We start from the raw sequence: 21,141 nt of genomic DNA on the forward strand, positions 1-21,141 counted from the left end.
ACCGGAATTAAAATAGCTACGATTAATATAAGTAACGTTGGATATGCAGTCGGTACCATACTGATGGCAGGGAGTGAAGAAGCGTAAAAGATCCTCTTACTGAAGGTGAAAGAAGAAAGTGCAAAGGATGACGTAATGATGAATGTCAAGAAAACGAAAATTATGGCAACTACACCTAACACTTCATGGAATATAGGAAGAGAATCAATTGAGATTAGTTTCTATATAGTTCAGTTACCTCGGCTCCCAGATTTCTGGTGATGGTGACTGCAGCCACGAAATCAAGATAAGCTTGTTACTTGTGAGAAAGGCAGCGTCCAACCTTAACAATATATTAAGGGATAGAGACATAAATTTAACAACAAAGATCCGAATAGTAAGGACTATGGTCTAGCCATTTGTCATGTGCGGATGCGAGTCCAAGCCCGTAAGAAAAGATGAACGGCGTAGAATACTCATTTGAATTGAGATGGTGGAGGAACCTCCTTGGAGTTCCATGGACAGCAAAGAGGTCGGTGTATTACAGCAAATAAAACCAGATTGCTCCTTGGGTGGTCTAATACTGAAACAAAAACTGACCTACTTTGGACACATTATAAGAGGACATGATTCGCTGGAAAAGGTTTAAGTGGTGGGTAAGATCGGAGGCACAAGGAGAATAGGGCGAAAAAGGATGAGATGGATCTATGGCATCACAGGAGTAATGGATTCTAACAGGAAAAGTCCGCGGGAGATAGTGTAGGACAGAAAAAATTGGCGTGTTTTAATTCATGGGGTCACGGACAGTCGGAACAGACTAAATGACTAGGGAGGGGGAGGGGGAGAGAGGGAGAGAGAGAGAGAGAGAGAGAGAGAGAGAGAGAGAGAGAGAGAGAGATTGCGTTAAATAATAATTACAGGCCTGGTACATCATTTCATTTTTTTGCTATCCCCTTGTTTTTAGGCGAGAAACAACGTTTTGATGCACGAGTGTTGTAAGGTTAAATTGCTGTTTGGTTCTGCTAACGATTTGTGATCTTAATGTTCAAATGTGTGTGAAATCTTATGGGACTTAACTGCTAAGGTCATCAGTCCCTAAGCTTACACACTACTTAACCTAAATTATCCTAAGGACAAACACACACATCCATGCCGGAGGGAGGATTCGAACCTCCGCCGGGACCAGCCGCACAGACTTGTGACCTTACTAATCCATATGTGACTCCCTCCAGTTTAACTTTGTTGGGCTGCATAAAAAAGAATTACAAACAAACGAATATCATACTACATAAAACAAAAATAGAAAACAACAGAGCGAAATTAGACAATACTACATCACTACATACGGGAGACACACACACAACCAACACACAGTGAACAGGAAAAGTGAATCACTCAACAGAAATGTGTTCGAAAAACTCAGAAAGTCGGGCCGTCTGGTGTACAGAGACTATCTAGGCAAAATTCCATGACGACACATATGAATTAATAACATCACAGTTCGTAAGTAAAACCAAATAGAATAAGGGACAATCAAAATGTTTCAGTTCTAAGGCTGCACAGTCCATAATCGATATGCCAATTAGTTAAAATCGCCGTGAGCGTTGAGACAATCATCCCACCGACTCACCAGGTTGAAGATACCCGTTGGGTAAAACACGTTGTCCTGCTGCGTTAAGAACTCCGTAACTGCCTGCTGCACATCCTCGTTCGATGGAACCGTCGACCGTTCATGCTCTTCTTTAAGGGACCGAAGGCGTAAAAATTACTTGGGAAGAGACCAGTATTATAGGGCTGGTTCTCGAGTGTCTCCCACTTGAGTTGGCGAAGTTTTGCGTTACGACATTTGCGGCATGGGAACGTGTGTGATCATGAAGCAGCAGCACGCCTTGTCGCAATTTTCATTCCACAACGGTGGTTTTCAACAAACATGCTGCCCCATACTCGTTATTCATTCACCGATGAATGTCTACCGGTGTTCGACCTTCGGCAGCCAAGCGTGGCTCTTGTTTGGTTGCGTTTGGTAATAACGTCGCAGTAGTTGACGTACCTGCATTTACCGCACGCTCGTCGAAAACACAGAAATGCTACACCAATCCCTTACATACATGTCGGTGCTTACATACCAGCTTCGGAGTCGCGCTTCGTTGCATATAGCTCCAGGAATGCCTTCAGGCGGAAGCTTTTCGATCGCTCCTTATAATTCAACCTTACAAAACTTGCTCTGCAAAAAGTTGTTCCTCGCCCAACGACAAAGGAACAAAAAAAAGTGTAATTTAGTAACATATCTGTAATTATTGTATAACGCAATTATTATATACATAGAACAAACATCTGTTATATGGCATTCAAGAAGCATCACAAATAAAAAGAAGCGAAACGCGTGTAGTACAAAACAATCAGGCTTTTATTTGGTTGAACTGATGGACCACACCTCCAAGAATATAGAAGCAATTAAAGAACGATGGAAAACATGAAAAAAGAGTTTTTGTTTTCTTTATATATGTTGCAAAGTATTCGTAATAGCTATGTTCAGTTCAATGGATAAACTGTAATTGAAGACAATGTTAGTAACGGCTTTTTCATTTTCAACTGTTATGAAATGGTAGCCTACTTATTAGCCTTTCGCTTCCTTTAGAAGGTAAAAAAAATCTTTGTAAGGTTATAGATACACCGACGGGAAAAAATAGCAACACCAAAAGAAATTATTAGAGTAGAGTAATGAAATTGCGTGAATATATTTGTCGAGGAAACATATTTCACTGTTAACATCCCAAAATCACAGGTTAATCTAAGCGCGAGATAAGCTATTGCAAATGTAAATGCGGTAAATTACTAATCGGAGTAACTGCCAGAATGCTGAATACAAATATGTAAACATACAGGTGCCGGATGTCAGTTTGCGGGTGGAGTTCCATGCCTGTTGTACTTGGTCGGTAAATACAGGGTCAGTCAATGCTGCTTGTGGATGACACCTGAGTTGTCGTTCGACGATGTCGCATATGTGCTTAATTGGAGACAGATCTGGTGAGCGAGCAAGCCAAGGCGACGTGTGGACACCATGTGCAGCGTGTTGGGTTACAACAGCGGTATGTGGGCGAGCGTTACGCTATTGCAAGACACACCCACGAATGCTGTTCATGAATGGCACCACAACGGATCGAATCATCAGACTGATGTACAGATTTGCAGTCAGGATGCGTGGGATAACCAAGAGAGAGTTCCTGCTGTCATGCGAAATCGCATCCCAGACCATAACTCCAGGGGTAAGTCCAGCGCGTCTACCACGCAGAAAGGTTGGCTGCAAGCTCTCAGCTGGCCTCCTACTAACCAACACACAGCCATCACTGGCACCGCGGCAGAACCAGTTTTGATTAAAAGACACAACAGACCTCCACCCTGCCCTTCAATCAGCTCTTGATTTGCACCACTGAAGTCGCAAACGACGTTGCTTTTGGTTCAGTGGAATGCACGCTACAGGGTATCTGTCTCGGAGCTGTCCTCGAAGTAACCGATTTGTAACAGTTCGTCTGGAGCCGCGCGACCGCTACGGTCGCATGTTCGAATCCTGCCTCGGGCTTGGATGTGTGTGATGTCCTTAGGTTAGTTAGGTTTAAGTAGTTCTAAGTTCTAGGGGACTGATGACCTCAGCAGTTAAGTCCCATAGTGCTCAGAGCCATTTGAACCATTTGTAACAGTTCATTGTGTCGCCAACTGCTGCTCAAATTGCTTTTGCAGATGCAGTACGATGCATCAGAGTCATAGACCGAACACAATGGTCTTCACACTCTGTAGTGCCACGTGGCCGTCCGGAGCCCAGTCTTCTTGCGACCGTACATTCTCGTGAGCACCGTTGACTGCAGTCATGTACAGTGCCTACAGTTCTGCCAAGTCTTTCTGCAGTATCGCAGAACGAACATGCAGCTCCTCGTAGTCCTATTGCAAGACCTCTTTCACACTCAGTGAGTTGTTGATAAAGGCGTCTTTATCGCCTTAAAGGCATTCTTGACTAAAATTAACTCACCACTTCCAATCTCAAAGGTAACTAACTCTCACGGCGGTTACAGCGTGTTGTTAAAACAAACCAGATCTGATTCCTCCTTCTGGTTCTACTAGCGCCGCTCTCGCGCGACTGGCGCGAAATTTGAGTAGACATCATCTATCAGATGTAGAAAATATGTCTGCCAACTTTCGTTTATGTCGTACAACTCCGTCTTGGTGTTGCGATTTCTTTTCCTTCAGTTTATTAAGGGCGTCTCATAAACTGCAACAGAATATGAACATATCGAGAGAATTCGCAATGTGGTATAAGACGATCGGCAGTCGAAGGCGCAATATCGGCCGAGAGAGTCGGTACATTTAAACGAAAATTGTATTTGAGTTGGCTTTATGCTACTAGTTTGACTCAAAAAATGGTTCAAATGGCTCTGAGCACTATGGGACTTAACTTCTATGGTCATCAGTCCTCTAGAACTTAGAACTACTTAAACCTTACTGACCTAAGGACATCACACACATCCATGCCCGAGGCAGGATTCGAACCTGCGACCGTAGCGTTCGCGCAGTTCCAGACTTTAGCGCCTAGAACCGCTCGGCCACCCCGGCCGGCATCTGGGTTCGATTCGCGACTCTACGAAGAACCTTTCCTTGGTGGGAGTATTGGAACGGGGTGCACTCAGCATCTTGGGGCCAATTGAGGAGCTGCTTGATTGAGAAATAGTGGTTCCAATGTCGAGACGGCTGACAACGACGGGCTGAGCGGCGTGCCGACCTCATTCCCTCCTTGCTGAATCCAGATGACACCATTGGCGGAGGGTGGCACGACGGTCAACCGGTCACGATTGGTCCATCTGGGTCAGAACGCACAGCTTTGCTTTGCTTCTTTTATAAGACCAGTGTTTACATATGCCTCGGAAACGTGTTTATTAACATGAAGAAAGCGAATGTTACTCTGAAGAACCGTTGGCTCCAACTGTAAAAGGGGAATATGTGGGAGGAGGTGCAACGACGAACTGTGCACCATATATAAAGATCTACGTATTAGAAGACTAGTGAAATCAGCCAGATTGAGACAGGCGGGGCGCCTGACGCGGATGAGTGATACAGAAGTAACTAAAAGGAAATGAGACGGAAATCCAGAGGGTCAAAGAGAACGGGATCAAGAGAGAACAAAATGGATAGATAGAGCTATGGAGGATCTACAGAAAATCAGCTGGAGGGTATGGAACGCACGATGTTTGGAGCGTGATAACTGGTGGAGAATTTTTGAAGACTAAGATTCACAACGAACAGGAGAGCGACAGAAGAACTGATTTTGAGCACCATGTTGTTGCTGTGTACGAGATGTGGGTCCAGCAGTTCACACCTCAATCGATATGGCAACCAAAGGAATGGCTTCAAGGCAGTGCCCTGGAAGCAAAAACGCAATGTTTATTTCAAATGCTGGAAAGATTATAGATGACGTTTTCTGGAGCGCAAAAGGAGTTCTTCTAACTGAGTGCTTCAAAAAGAGCAAAACAGTGATTTTTGAATACTTTTCACGTCTCCTGGACGACCTTGATGAAAATAACGCGAGATGAGTCCTGGCTTTCAGAAAAATATATAAAAAAGAATTATTTTCTGAAAAAGTGAACGTGTTCAAAAAGGTGCTTTGGCAGTGGGAAAAATAAATATGAGGTAAAATTTTCCTGAACAGCTACTACATTAAAGAGAATTATGACCTACTCGTATATCTACCACCTGTTCACACAAAAAATGAAATTTGTAGCTAATAAATGTTTTGAGTCCTACGAAGTGGTTATAATCATTGAAAAAAAGTTGGACCACGTGCATCGACCTAAAAGGGAAGTGTGTCGGCTAATCAGTGCACTGTTTTTCACTATCGGGGAGAGAAATTTTTCTGTTCCGTCGTAGACCGAAGGATGTTTAATTGCAAGGTTATGTAGTTTTTGAGAAGAGACTGTATACTCTGCGCAACTACAATAAATATCCGGTCTAAGAAACTGGTTTTGGAAAAAAGTTACATTATGTATCAGGGTCGATGCCAAAATCCATTACAATAAAATTCAGATAGTATCCTATGTGTAGCGACACATTTTAAAAAACACTTGAATTTTAGTAGGAGGGAGTGGTGTTCATGTAGTCATCATAATGATATACAGGGCGTGCTGAAAAGTAGTGCCTCCGAATGTTTTATGTGAAAACCTTTAAGTTTTTTAAATAAAACATATGTTATTAACATTCTACATCTTTATTCTTCATACCTACATATCTGCAGTCCTCTGCCGCTAGAGGGCCCCGGATTGTAGCATGTAACGTGGCGGTGTGTAACATAACTATGTCGGTGGGTGAGAAACAGCGTTCTCCAATCGGGTTTCGAATTCGAAGAGTTCCTCCACACATGGAGCACTTTCTCTTTCAGCATGGCAATGTCAGAGCACACACGAGCACTGCGACATCTGCATCAGTATGACGCCTTGGTTTCACTGTCATCCATAATCCTCGATACAGTCCCGACTTGGCCCCATCCAACTATCATCTGTTTCCAGAACTCAAAGAACACCTTCGAGGACTTCACTTTGACAGTGATGAAGCGGTGCAATCAGAGGAGAGGTTGTGGCTCCGTCAACAAAGTGAAACATTCTACAGTGACGGTTCAACAAATTGGTCTCTCGCTCGGAGAAATGCTTTCATCGCCAGGGTGAGTATGTTGAGAAATAAATATGTAGACTTTAAGAATAAGGATTTAGAATGTTAATAAAGTTCGTCTCATTTAAAAAGCTTTAAGAGAATTTACATAAAATATGCGTAGTCGTTACTTTTCGACACTCTCTCATATGTTTTCCGTTGTTTACGTAAAACACCGCAGGCATTTGAAGAGATGGGCTTTCACAAAGCAGTTGCCGATATCCTTCCACGTCCTTGTGCAACTGAGTTTGCATTCCGCTCCTAGTAACCTCAAATCGACATGTCATTGAAATCTAACCTGCCTCAATCCTGCCCTATAGCAAAGGTCTGGAACGCCAATAAGAGAAAATGATAGTTTGAATCCATCCTCATCTGCGAGTCACTTGCTCTTGCTGGCGGCAAAAACGTACGTTTCTCTACATTACTGCATTCTCCATCAATTACTGTAAAATGTATGGGAAAGTGAATATTTTACTGCAGCATAGGGAAAGCTTTATTTCATTTCCATTTACACATGAAAGACAGAAAGAATTACGGCTTATATACGTCTCCGCAAACTGATCTCATTCAGTTTTATCTTCACGAACCCTAGGGACGATGTAGAAAATAGGTTGAAGAATATTCTTACATATCTCATTGTAACCAGTTCTTCAAAGTTCCGGAGCAAATGTTTTACCGTTTATCAGTTGCCCACCTTCAACTGTTTGCCTGTTTGTATTTTTCATCACTTCCGTTACACTTTCCCGTGAAACAAAAAATACTGAGCCTATTCGTGCTGTGCTCTGTATTACCTGGTAGTCTAAATTGATACGGATCCCCTTCATATTCAATAGAGTCGAATTCTAATATAAACAGTTCACTTTGCAGTAGGTTCGACGACTGTTTTCTTTTAAATAAAAGAACATGAGTCTGTGTAAACAGTGAGATATTTGTCTTGATCGCCAATATAATTTTTTAGTTATCAGCTCAGGACTCCTTTCGGGAGAACCTCATCATCAGAAGCTTCTTGAGATGATAAAATTGTTTTGGCTACGAAACAATTGTCTCAACATTTAGTGTCAATATGGTCGCAGATATCCTTAGGTGCTTTTGTGTCTAATGTAATAAAATATGATTCTGTATATTTGTGTGAATTAAAGATACACTGCAAGACCTTCAGTTTTTGATTACGAGCTGTATGAGTTCTCCAGGTTGTCGTCAATGGGAAGCTAACCCTAGCCTCCCTCTTTTCTCTCCTTCGAAAGCTAGGGTCACTTCATTTACACATTATTCTGACGTTTGACTAATGGATACACGAACACAAATTGATTGATATTCATCTATTGGGTTCGAATGCCATTCGCTTGCAACCTTCTATGTTTAACTGGGAACGGGATATTGCTGTGCGGGACAATTAGCATCTGGCAAATAATTTTACCACCTACCAAATCTGATGGCATACAATTACCAACGGAATTGCTTTCAAATTGAAGCTATTAAGTCCATCCATTTTACGAAGAAATGAAGTGTTTGTGGAACTGTAGCCACGTGGAGCACAGCATTGTATGGTAGTGGAACATGGACTGGGAGAGAACCGGAACAGAAGAAAACGAAACATTTGAGATGTGGCGCTACAGACGAATGTTGAAAATTAGGTGGACTGGTAAGGTAAGGAACGACGAGGTTCTGCGCAGAATCGGAGAGGAAAGGAGTATGTGGAAAACACTGACAAGGAGAAGGGACAGGATGATACGACATCTGTTAAGACATGATGGAATGACTTCCACGGTACTAGAGGGAGCTGTAGAGGGTAAAAGCTGTAGAGGAAGACAGAGATTTTAATACATCCAGCAAATAATTGAGGATGTAGGTTGCAAGTGCTACTCTGAGATATAAATGCCGAAACATGTAGTGAATATACCAAATCAAGTTTTATGCTATGTTCTAGGTCTAGATAGTCGTGGCTTAAATATTTTCTGGGACTGATAGCTGAGCATACTTTATAACAATATTAAAATGGAGGAAAGCATCCTGACATTCTGCAAAAATATATTTGTTTGGCCACGAGCCGGATTTCGGCTTCTGAGGCCATCTTCAGGTGCAACTGAATGTTGCAAACAAAATAAACACGATGTGCAAGTTACACTGATATTATTTATACAGAAGATAGAAAATGACAGTGTTTCATAGGAAAACCTTACTTTTTATTTTTGTTTTTGTCACACAGAAATAACAACATTAACTAAAAGAGCGGTAAACAAAGTTTTTCGATGGGGGTATGCCTAACAACAGATGAAGAATAAGATGCCTTTACAGTTTGAATCTAGTATTTGTAATGAAAACTTAATTTAACAAAGGGGAAAATGGAAACTTTTATTGCTAGGCTGGCAGGCTGTGTCATGTGTTTGATGATCTCCGGCTTTTTGCTAAAAGATTATTACTATGTGAAAAATTAATGTTTTCCTATGATAACACTGTCATTTTTGTATCTTCTAAATGAATACTAAGTCGCACATCATATTTATCTGTATCTGCGACTTTCAGTTGTCACCTAAAGATGGCCTGAGAAGCCGAAAGCCGCTTCATGACCAAATGAATATAATTTTGCAGAGCATCAGGAACAATTTTTCATTTTCGATTCTATTATCATGTTCTGCCAAGGACCGACAGAAAATGCAGTTACAGTACTTCCTAATATCTCATTAACTAGTCTTTCAAATGCCTCATCTCCTAGCCTAACACCTCAATGAGGTAATTTAATAAAATGACTCGTCAAAAGTATCGAAAGATGGGTGGTGCTACTTGACAATGTGCCGAATGATGCGGCTAGATGCGACGAGTGGCGCTGTGTAAACGCGGTATCTCTGTGTAACAGAAATGTGTGAAATGAACATGGCAGTACGCCGGGAGTTATCGAACTTCGAACGTGGGATGATAATCGGTGCAAGGCTTACGGGTCATAACATATCGGCGATTACACAAGACTTCGGGTTTACGAGGTCATCGGCGTCTTAGAGTTGATTTTCAACACAGCCGAGACGATGTTTCCACATGAGTAAATCGCCGCAATGACGGACCACAAATGTTTGACGACCGCAGATGTTGCGTCAGCAGCGCCATACGGGACGATCTGCGTATACCGTAAGTCAGATAGCTCCCGATTTGAATGGGTATCGTCAGAAACCCATTCCTTCCAGGACTGTAAATTCACTCTATAGGTCTCAGCAGCCGGCGACCAATATTCAATGTCATCCTATGACCTACAACCAAACTGTGTATATTCTTTTTCTACAGGGAGTAAACGAAGGGCATTTACAAGTATACACAGGACTCCGAGACAAGCCGTTTTATACTGAATGTTTGTTGTCCATCAGTTGGCGAGACATCTGGAGACCGCTTTACAGAATATACAGCAAGGATGAGTGTTGTGCTTTGTGACACTTTCCAAATTTTCACTTCTTTATAACAGAAATTTAATACATTTTGTTATTCCATTTTTAAATGATGCCATTCTCTGTTTTGTGCTGCAGTATTTTTCTGAAATGACAAAAATGTCTCTGGGAAATTACTCCAGAAAAATAAAAAAAAATTGTTCCAACGTACAACATGATCATGTACCTAGAAGCAAATAGTCTATTGAAATTTAAAAGCGCTTTAATCGAGAAAATCTTGTCATTGCTGTATTTAATACTCTTACATTATTATTCCACTAAGGACCAATAATCGTCAAGAGAATTCAAACTAAGCGGAATTATCATCAAAAACCAGTTACAAGTTTAAAACATTTTGAAATCGAAGCTATTGGAATCTATCGCAAATTTTCATCTTCAAGACAGGTAAATTGTTAACAGATTAGTGAAAATCGATTAATTTGCGAATATCCCACTTATCCTGGAGAAAGACCTCCTTCCGTTCCGATGTAAAAGATGGTACACGACTGACCAAGTACGGCTTTACCGTCCACGGGTTATATAACTAGTTTTAAAAATATATACGATTTTACTTGCCATAAAATTCTGTAACTGACAAATTAACAGTATATTACAAACAGCACTTAAATGTGTACAACTGGAAATATTTACAAATGCTACACAAAGAAACCTCATCCCTAACAATAACAAAAAATTGCAGAAAGTGTTTATGGCACTCTCTGGTGTGCATTTCTTCATGAGATTTAAAAATCAGCCACTAGATTCAAGTATCGACCAAGAAACATTATGGGTTCGTAGGTGCACTAGCCTCTAGCTACAATACTCTTCCCTGCACACACATACGTGCCATCTGAGCTAGTAGAGCCCTGGCGTGCGTTCCTATTTAATCCCTCAAATGGTCCGTTGCAGCGAGATTCTTCGGAGGGCACATTTGGCCAGAAACGATAACTACCCCACTGTTTCACGAGCCGAAGTATTGCCTGTCTCCCAAATTCCGACGGCTGTGAAAGGATACAGTACTCCACAGGGTCCTGCAGTTCGTCGTCCGAGTTGAGAGGCTTCTCTTTGAGATGTTTTTTCTAGCGGACCAAACACATGGAAGTCGCAGGGCGACATGTCCGGGTTGTAGGGCGGATGCTCAAGCCGCTCCGACTGGAACTTGGCCATAACACTTCGTGTAACCTTGGAGACGTGTGTACGTGCGTTATCGCGGAGTAGAATCACCCCCTCCGTGAACAGGACAGGCCATTTGCTCTTGATAGACTTGCTAGGCTACATAGTATAACACCGTATGCGTTACTGATAATGAATTTGCCGTGGTCGAGGAATTCGATGACTACAGGACTTCGGACGTCGAAAAAGACGGTCAGAATCAAGTTGCCTGCTGAGTGCACAGCTCTGAATATTTTAGGGGACAGTGAAGACACTATATTCACGTCCCTAGATGACTCACTACGTTACCCGAAAGAGGCACATGTAAATTTCAACCGGTTAGGTTGTAACGACATTTCGTACTTTTTCATTTCAGCACTCCTTATAAATAAGTGTTTGTTTTGTCTTATAAACACAGAAAAGTTCTAAGATTTGTTAACAAGGCAAGAAATTGCAAAAACCTCCACGCCACACGCCCCAGCTTAAAACGTTCCATGTTATTGACAGCAGCCTATGCTTAACAAACAAACATGATAGACATATAAATGTCACAAAGGAAAGTTTCTATATGTGACGACAGCAAAAGCGTATAAGAATGTCACGTGTCACAATACATGCTCGATGTTTAGCACGCTTGCCCCAATGCAGTGTCTCACCGCTTTGCCACAGCTTCACCCAGGCGTGATAAAACGCCATAGTTCGTCTGAATTACAAGGGTAGAGACAGCAATACGAGTGCTGTGATCCGTTTAGGATACGACGAGGGTGTTATAAATACAGAAAAAAAACGAGGAATTTAGATTTGTGCTCTTTTCAGGCCACGAAATGGACCGAACCGCTACATACACCTACGTCTGACGAATGTTGTTTCGCACAATTACAGTTGAATCTAATGACATAGCACTATATGCAGACGTTCGCCCCAGTTTCAACAACAACTTCGACTAAATGCGGTAGCATTTACTAAAATCAACTAAATTCACGTCACTTAGATTCGGTGGAATAACACAGAATTCCATGATGTACTATCCTAAGACACCAGCCCACAAATTCGCCTTGAAATTTTGTCTTTCGCAACATTGGAAGGTGCAATGAGGGCTTTCATTAACAAAAACACCGCCACGCCCTACCATCATGGTATGAGGGTCCGAGGATGGTCAACACTGACCGAAACCGATTAACACCGCATTTTTTTGTCGTCAAGACTGTTTTTTAATTAATTTTAAAGCACTTTTAGCCACACCGCTGTTTCTCCACGAGAAATGTTCTCAGAAATTAGTATTTCGAGTAGATGCATCAAACCGAGGACAATATTGTGCATAAATCCTCATTTCTGCGTGTGCATTAGAATTTGTGGCATTGCAACGCAGATGCATGACTACCAATTTATTTAATGTTAAGCGTGCAATCTTAATGTCAGCCAATTCAACGGCCTGCCATGAGTCGGAAGCAATTCATCCAGCATACGAGAATGTATTCGGCGTTATTTCTGAAACACAATTCAGGGCTAGAGTTACGCGAACGTACCAGGACGGACGCACAGTACCGACCAGCTCCACACACCTCAGTTTGGAAGAGCGTCTGGTGCTTCACTTTTGTAGGGTGATTTTCACATATTTCTCGACACGAAGGCTCACACGCAAGCATGCTATAACAAATCGGGTGTCTGATGTTCTATACACCACTGTGCTTACCTGTAAATTTCATCTCTTGCAAAATAAACACAGAGTTTTATGCTCGAATCTCTGTAGAGAGCACCATTGGCTTACTTTACAATCAGGAAGTTCGTGTCCATAACACATTTTAAAATTTCAAAAACATTGGGGGCCATATTTCACACGGCATATTGTATAGCACAGGCAGGTACCCTACACACGGGTTCGGCGTGCAGCTGACGTACGAGCTTAATGGCATGCACAAGCCTGCAGTCAGGGAAACTGAGCTGTGTAAACGGGGCTTAGACAGCATTATAACAGGACGCGTTACAACCGTGATATCTGAGGAACTTCGTATGCAATGCTAATTCGTTAATCCCACGATACTCTAGTCGCACGCCGAATATGTCATCAATTATATCTGAATTGTAAATCAATCGTCGTCATACAGCTGATGCTCGATTACGCTATTGGCGCCAAATTGCTGGAAACGGTAACTGCTGTAAAGTACCAAGGAGTAACCGTCCGGGGCGACCTAAAGTTGGAATGGCCACATAAAACTAATTTGTAGGTAAGGCAGATACAAGGCTGAAATTCGTTGGGAGAGTCTTAAATAAATGTAATTCATCCACGAAAAAAAACTCTCGTTCGGCAGCGTCTTGAGTGTGGCTCATCAGTCGGTGACCCATAACACGTGGGATTAATAGGAGAGATAAAGAAGATCCAAAGAAGAGCAACACTTTTAGTCATGGAATCGTTTAGTTGGCTCGAAAGCGCTATTGAGAGGCTCAGCAAACTCCAGTTGCAGACGCTACAAAAGAGGCGTTGTGAATGATGGACAGGTTTACTGTTGAATTTCCGAGATCATGCTTTCCTGGATGAGGGTGTTACCTATATCTGATACGTCTCGCGGAATGACCACAACGAGAAAAGCGGAGGAACTAGACTTGCTAAGGAGGTCTGACGACAGTCATGCTTTACAAGTTCCATTCGCTAATGAAACAGGGAAGGGGGCCTCAGAGAATGGTATCAGAAGTACCGTCTGACACAAACCTTAAGGTAGCTTAGGGGTTATAGATGTAGTTAGGGAGTAATTCTGTTTCACGTTCTGATACTTAAGTGTCTTACTAATATAAAAAAAAATGCAAGGCTAGACGCCAAGTAGAGAAGCACGTAAGACGCGCCGGTACGGCTTCATTCATATCTGTGGTCCAGATACATCTTGGCTGGCCGCCAGCTGTACGCGTCCGAGCGATGAAAGTCGTGGTTTTCATTTTATCCCACGTATATTCTATTTATAAACTTGTAAATTTACGTGTTCGGTGAGTGCGTCATTCGCTCAGATGCTCCAGAGCTACATGGAAACGTGCTGTCAACTCCCAGGGGAGAGATTCTCAACAGTACAACAACTATAGGTTGAAACTACGGAGTAGTGGCAAGCCTTCAACGGCCATGGGGCTACCGTCCCGCAGACATTTCGCTTATTATGGAACTCGGAGGTTCATGACCTCTTAGATCTATTGCTGCTTTATGTATTCCTATTAAACTTAACGTTACCATTCCAAAATGTTACAAATAATATTTCTTTAATGGTACATCCCAAAAGTAAAAACGTTTCACTTCTTATACTGGAGGGTGGTGAGTGGCGTAACGGTATACCTTACCGGTGGAAGATGACTGGTAAAAGTCCTAAGGCATATATCGTACATAACTATCTCTTTGAGAGCTCTCTTTTCTGAAATACTTAATTAAATATAAAAGAAAGCTGCTAAATGTAAGTATGATAAGGAACCATGTAAGGCCGACTTATGACAACAGTGGATTATAGAAGACGTGAATGAGATGCCCTTGGCAAAGTATCAACATTTCGTCCTAGAAGAGGCATCAAACGAAGGAAGGTTGGAATTAAAAGTCTCATCGATGTTGAAGCATTAGTTCTGTCGAAAAATGTCTTAGGGACACTGTCCTGAAGTGATTACGGAAACCACAGAGTACATTAAACGAATAATAGAATGAGCTTTGAACTGCGCTTCCTTCAAATACGAACCGAGTGTCTCAACCATTGCAACACCATGTTCGGCCAAGCAGAGATATAAAAGTGAGAATATTCACCTAATACATCGTATGTACTGTGAAAACTTTCGGACGTAGATAATGATTGATTCAGTTGAGAGATCACTTTGATTAATTTCCGAAAACTCTACTTTAAGGTACATAAATCATTTAGTGGCATAGTGAACTCATATATCATTCAAAACAAAATAAAATGTTGAGACCCGGCTGTTGATATTTTCATTACTATTTACGTAAAGATCCAGTTTCATTCTGACGTTGATTTAATATCTTATGGGCAGAGAAAATTAAAAGACGCGTCTCAGGTGGAATGAATGTACTGCTACACACGATACTACAAAGTACTTATACGACGTACTGAAGGATATTAAGCACATAAAAATACAACTCTTTTGGAGGAAATTAGATTTGCGTAATGGAAATCTTGAGTCCTGGTTTAGAGAAGACGAAACAAAGTTTTTGCATGTCGCACGAAATGCTCCGTTATTTTCCTCTGACTCGTAATCTGAGCGAATGCGTATTCTTTTCCAGTCATAATTATGCGGTTACTATGAAATACAACTGGAATACCGAAATCTTTCCTTCATCTCAACGTTTCATCACCACCAGCCAGAATGAAACAGAGATTGCCGAGAGATTAAAATTGTAGCTTGTACGTACTTTTCATCCAGCTGGTCTGAAAATAAAATACAACCACTGTTGTGAGTTGAGATGAAACTTCGCAGCGGACAGCTCTGTTATTGCCGGACGCGGACGAAGAGACACGAGGTCGTGTATCACACGGCAGCGGTTATTTAGTCACTAGTGCGTCAGTCTAGAGTGCAGGTCTTTCATTCACGGACAGAGATTTGACATGCGTCCAACTAACTTCTTTTATTATAATTTAATAATTGGGGAGTAGTTTATGCACCACACAAAATGAAGGCAGCTTCAGTCAGTTCACATCCACTACATCTAAGAAAGTTGTGAACAAATTTCATTACCATTTCCTGACAATGGTTATAAAATTAACATGCCTGTGAGTCAACAGCTACTGGAAACACCAGATACGTGACGAGTATATACCAAAGAAACACGGGCTTTCTAAAGCCTATACTGGTTATCGCGATATATAACATTAAAAAGTTTTGCCATTTTGTCAACCCGTAAATTCAGCTCCCACAAAATTTATGTGTAATTTTGAAACCAAGATCTTACAGAAGTGTTGTAATAAAAAAATTAACGGATGCGGAAGTGTATATAACTTTGAAACTTTTTATCATCCGTTGGCAGGAGTAAAGACTCCTTAAACTAGCTATAAGAAAACTACATTTGTGAAAATAACGCACTTATTATTTAATTCAACGACGGCTAGTTGGCTCATGAGTAGTTCAAAAGCTTTTTAATATTTAATTATGTATAATTAACCTACGCTAAAAAAAAACGTGTCAGCTGTATGAGGGGCAGTCAAATAAAAACCGAAAACGCGCGACAGTGGGACTATGGAATGGTTCCATTCAAAAATAATCAGCACATGCATTAAGACACTTATCTCAATGGGAGACTAGACCATCGATTCCAGTTACTTAGAACGCGGTCGACCGCAGACGGATCCACAACCGCAGCCACTCGCGCACTTCCTCGTCCGACTGAGGTCAACGTCCAAACATGTCTTACTAGAATTTGTGTGCACAGCTTTGGCTTTATTTGGCGGGAAGCATATGGAATGTTTCCATTGCTTGAATCGCCGTTTGCCCTCGGACTCGAAATGGTGGGATCACGTATGGTCATGAGGACCTTATTTCGACTGCAGGGGCTCTCCGCTCGCCGAGTTCCTCGAGCAATGAACCATAACAGCACGCCTCGCTATGAAGACGTTTTGCAGAAACTGCGACTCGCTATAAAATCTTTAGCCCGAGAACGCTGTCGGGCAGAATCATCCCGATGCACTACAACGTCAGCTCCCACACTACCAGTCGGATGATGGCTACGCTTCCGTGATTCAGTTGGGAAACACTGCAGCTCGGATTGTTCACCGTGTGACTTTCACATCTTTGGCGACCTGAAGAACAACATGCGTGAACGTCTGTTTCAGTCGGACGAAGCAATGTAAAAGTGGGTACAGTTGTGGCCCCTGAGCAGCCTGCCGCGTTCTACGAAACGCGTCTCTCAGTGCGATAAATGTCTTAACGCGTGTGGTGATTACTTTTGAATGGAATCATTCCATGGTACCATTGTGGTGGGTGTCCCTTGCAGTACAGATTGTTCTATGAAAATTTATGGTGAAGTAAAGCTGCTACTGAGCCAGATGTTTGACTGAGCAGGGCAATACTCTACTGGGCGTGGTCCGTTTCGTGTCTCTCAGAGCTGTCAATAGACACATTCACTCATTTACCTTCAGTGTAACGTGTAATATCAATTATCGCCGCGTAACGTGATTTGTTTACATACAGAAAAATGCTGCCGGATGCGGAAGTCGCGTTAGCAACCACAAAAGGTCCAGAAACCAAAAGAGGATCGAACCCCGGATATTAGAATTAATAGTCTGACATTTATCCAACGTGAAGCCACTTTTAAACTTTAAGTTTATGCGAACACTTATTAAGAAAACTATTTTTTGGTCTAAAGGAGCAGCATGTGAATGCGTTCATTTAGCAGTTACAGTTGTGGAAAGAAGAAATTCAAGAACAAGTGAACTGGATGATCTAGCGGAGCATGTGAGGCTCTTATTATGCACGCTTCTCAGACTTACTATAACTGTCCTTCTCCTAAATTCCTCGTTTATTGAGCGAAAATCCTCAGCCCTTCAGCGAACCGTCATTCATTATCGTCCCCCGCCGACTCGCATGAATTATTCAGACCGGATGAGATTAAAAAGGTGTCACGGTCATTTGGCGACCGTTTCGTACCGACAGTCTAGCGACCCACTTCTATACTTTAATAGAATGACCGAAATATCTTTTTCCAACTCTACCACTTCTCCACTGGCAAGCAGCCTAACGTACAGTATAGCGGAAATTCGCTAACCGTGCACGGATTGAGAAACAGGCAACGAGTTCTCATAATAGTCTGATCCACAGAACACACACGCACCACATTAGGTAGGACACGCGTCTGTCTGTCCACTACAATGTTTCTCTATGCATTGTGGGACGTGCACCTTCCAATGTGTAATAACATTATACAGTACAGTTTTTCGATATAGTGTGTAAATTTTCCAAACAGATTATTCACTGTGCACCGCGTTCCAAAACGAATAAAAAATCAAATGATACACGATCAGATGTGCGAATCCATGCGTTCGCTGCCACCTACGTCGGAATTACACAAAGTGTATGGCAGCAGCACTCACACCTGTTGAGCGACGCCTCCTGGCTACCTGTTGCTCACACAATCCTCAACACACGGATGACGCATAAGACCAAAATATCCGAAAATAGCATTTTGAGTAGCCTTAGAGTACCGTATAATTCCGTAGAGATGGTAGCTACAGGAAGCACTCTCTTGACAGCACAGACGTCCTTAGGAAGAGCTCAATAAGTTTCGTTGTCCATTATTTACCAACTTCTGCAGAGAACGCGCTGGGATTCCAATGAAATTAACCTATACCGTATTTATTTATATTCATCCCCAAAGCAAAAAAAAATAAGAAAAAAAGAAAAAAAAGAGAAACAAAGGGGATGTACCTGCTTGTATAACCAAAGACGTGTACAGTGAGAGAACCAACAAATTAGCATTTTAAATGGCCTTTAGGCAGTGAACATTTCGTGCAAAAACAGTGGTTACAGGAAGGATTCTGCTGATTCTACAGAGTTTCTCTATACTTTATTTATTTATATTCTTAGCGAAATTAATATACACGGCACAAAGGTGAAGAAGAGAAACTAGGAGGATGTACCTGTTTATATAAAGAATGGCTTCGGCGGTAACAGAAGCAAGCAACAAGCGTTTTGAGTGTCCCTTAGGGATCGTATGTTTTGTATAAAGAAGTAGTTACAGGAAGCACTCTGTCTACAGGAAAGACTTCCTGAGGAAGAGCTGGATAAATTTCGCTATACTTTATTTGTCAGTTTCTGTAGCCAACGCTTGGGGGTGCCAACAAAATTAATCTACACCATATGCATAGTTATTTATACGGTAAAAAAGCGAACAAGAGAAGCTAAGAGTACGTACCTGCTTGTATAACCAAAGACTTCGGCAGTGAGAGAAGCAAGTATTTGAGTATCCTATAGGGATCGTATATTTCGTATAAAGACAGTAGATACAGGAAGCGCTCTGTTGACAGTACAGACTTCCTGATAAAGGGCTCGAAACATTTCACCATATTTCATTTTCCAGTTTCTGGGGCCAACAGTTAGGTATACCAATGAAATAAATCTATACCGCGTTTATACTTATCTATACGGCAGAAAAACCGAACAAGAGAAACTAAGAGATAAGTACCTGCTAGTGAAATCGAGGGCTTCTCCAGTGAGAAGACTGACCAAATCTACGCATATGGGACTCAAACCAGTGGTGCAGATAAAACAGAGATATCACTCATGTGGCTGTACGACTTTTAGAAGAAAAAAAATTGTAGCTACTGAAAGTGGACAAAATGGTTGATATCTACGGTTTTAAATGAGAATTCGCGTCACGAGTGTAGATTCCTTCGACAGTCACAGCACAAAAACACACGAAGCTCCGCTGAACGACTAGACGACGTCCAGAAGAAAAGTTGCCTTTATTTAACGTTAAAACAGTTTTTAATTCCGACAGCTACAGTTCAACTACGATTACAAAACAGCTAACATCGAGCGTCATTTGTGTGTTAAGGAAAGACTTGAAAATAAAAGTAATTACGGATAGTAGTGTTACGACGGAGAGTGCTACGAGATCGCACAACGAAGCCTACACAAAATATGTTACAGACACGAGCTACCATTTGACGCGTCGAGGTGGGATAGGTAAGGACAAAAGTAATTGCTATCCAGAGATGAGGTATTAGCAGCAGCGGTTACCGTGAGCTGTCCTGGAGCGTATCCCGAGGTGTAGCACGTGCGCTGCGCGGCTGCCGACGAGTGTCGCGTCCGCCGAGCGCTAGGCTAGTATCCGCGCCACCAGCACCAGCACACCACTCAAGCAAGAGAGCGACTGCGCGCGCCGGTGCGCAGCGCGCCGCGCCCGCCGGCGCCCAGGAAACACATAAATCTACCTCAGGCGCGGCCAATCGCCGCGTCGCCCCACGCCGCCACAATCTACCGCATCCTGCGAATTCACACGCCAGCGCAAGGTGTTGACAAGCGACGCACAATTTATAGTTTCCCGTAGTGAGATCCCACGTCTGCATGACACCCCCCTACCCCCTCCTCCACCCTCTGCCCTTAGTCGTCGCCGTCCTACGGAATCCCGTTTCGATTTCCTCTTCCTGTTCCGGGAACGGAGACTCACGTATTTCCTGGTAGGGATTGAAAGGCTGTATCTCCGAGGAACACAACGTTGACTTTCTTTTTATTTGGCACCATTTTTACATATGGGGGACCTACACTGGATTTACCACAATTTCTTTTCTGCCGTCGGATGACCTTCCTGTCAAAAAAAAAAAAAAAAGTGCAGGAACATCTAAAAATGAAGGCAAGAACGATAGAACGTTCCGTCACGATTAACTGGGACGGAGCATTCACCTTCTTAGATAAAGGACAGGACAAACCAGGTACTCGATCTACTTAGCACTGGGGAACCAGGAAGAAGACTGAGACTGAGGGTTAGACTGGATTTAACATTATTTATTACTCCAGTCTGGTGACATTACTGTCAAAGAAGTGTGGAGGGAGCCGCGCGGTCTCGGGTGCCTTGCCACTGTTCGCGCGGCTGCCCCGTCAGAGAGTCCAGTCCTCCATGGGGCATGGGTGTGTGTGTGTGGTCCTTAGATTAAGTTAAAGTTACATTGAATAGTGTGAAAGCCTAGGGACCGATGACCTCACCAGTTTGGCTCCACAGGAACTTACCACCACCACTTAGTGCGCAGAGAAATCTGTCTACGAAGGTACGGAAGATATAATTTAACATAGTGTCATGATTAGCTTATCCCTTCGATAAGGGCAGAAAAAACAATTAGTATCATCATAGTGAAAAAGGAGACATTCGACATACTTGATACCGGGGAACCAAGCAAAAGGGGTCTACGTGTAATGCGGTACTATTTCATTTCTGTGGTCTTATGGTCTT

General features: G+C 42.3%; 1 protein-coding gene across 2 annotated transcripts in view; it reads right to left on the reverse strand.

Annotated features, from left to right (window-relative positions):
• The window catches only part of LOC124555071 (sodium- and chloride-dependent GABA transporter 1), a 401,980-nt gene that overhangs the window by 369,638 nt on the left and 11,201 nt on the right, over window positions 1-21,141 (reverse strand). The window contains exon 1 of one of the 2 annotated variants that reach the window (XM_047128855.1): window positions 19,935-20,056. The exons of the other annotated variant lie outside the window; for it this stretch is intronic. The gene's annotated coding sequence lies outside the window, so the exon portion shown is untranslated. Of the gene's footprint in view, window positions 1-19,934; window positions 20,057-21,141 lie in introns of those variants that run through there. 2 annotated transcript variants of the gene reach the window in all.

This window comes from Schistocerca americana, chromosome X, assembly GCF_021461395.2.
Source record: "Schistocerca americana isolate TAMUIC-IGC-003095 chromosome X, iqSchAmer2.1, whole genome shotgun sequence".
NCBI lineage: Eukaryota > Metazoa > Arthropoda > Insecta > Orthoptera > Acrididae > Schistocerca > Schistocerca americana.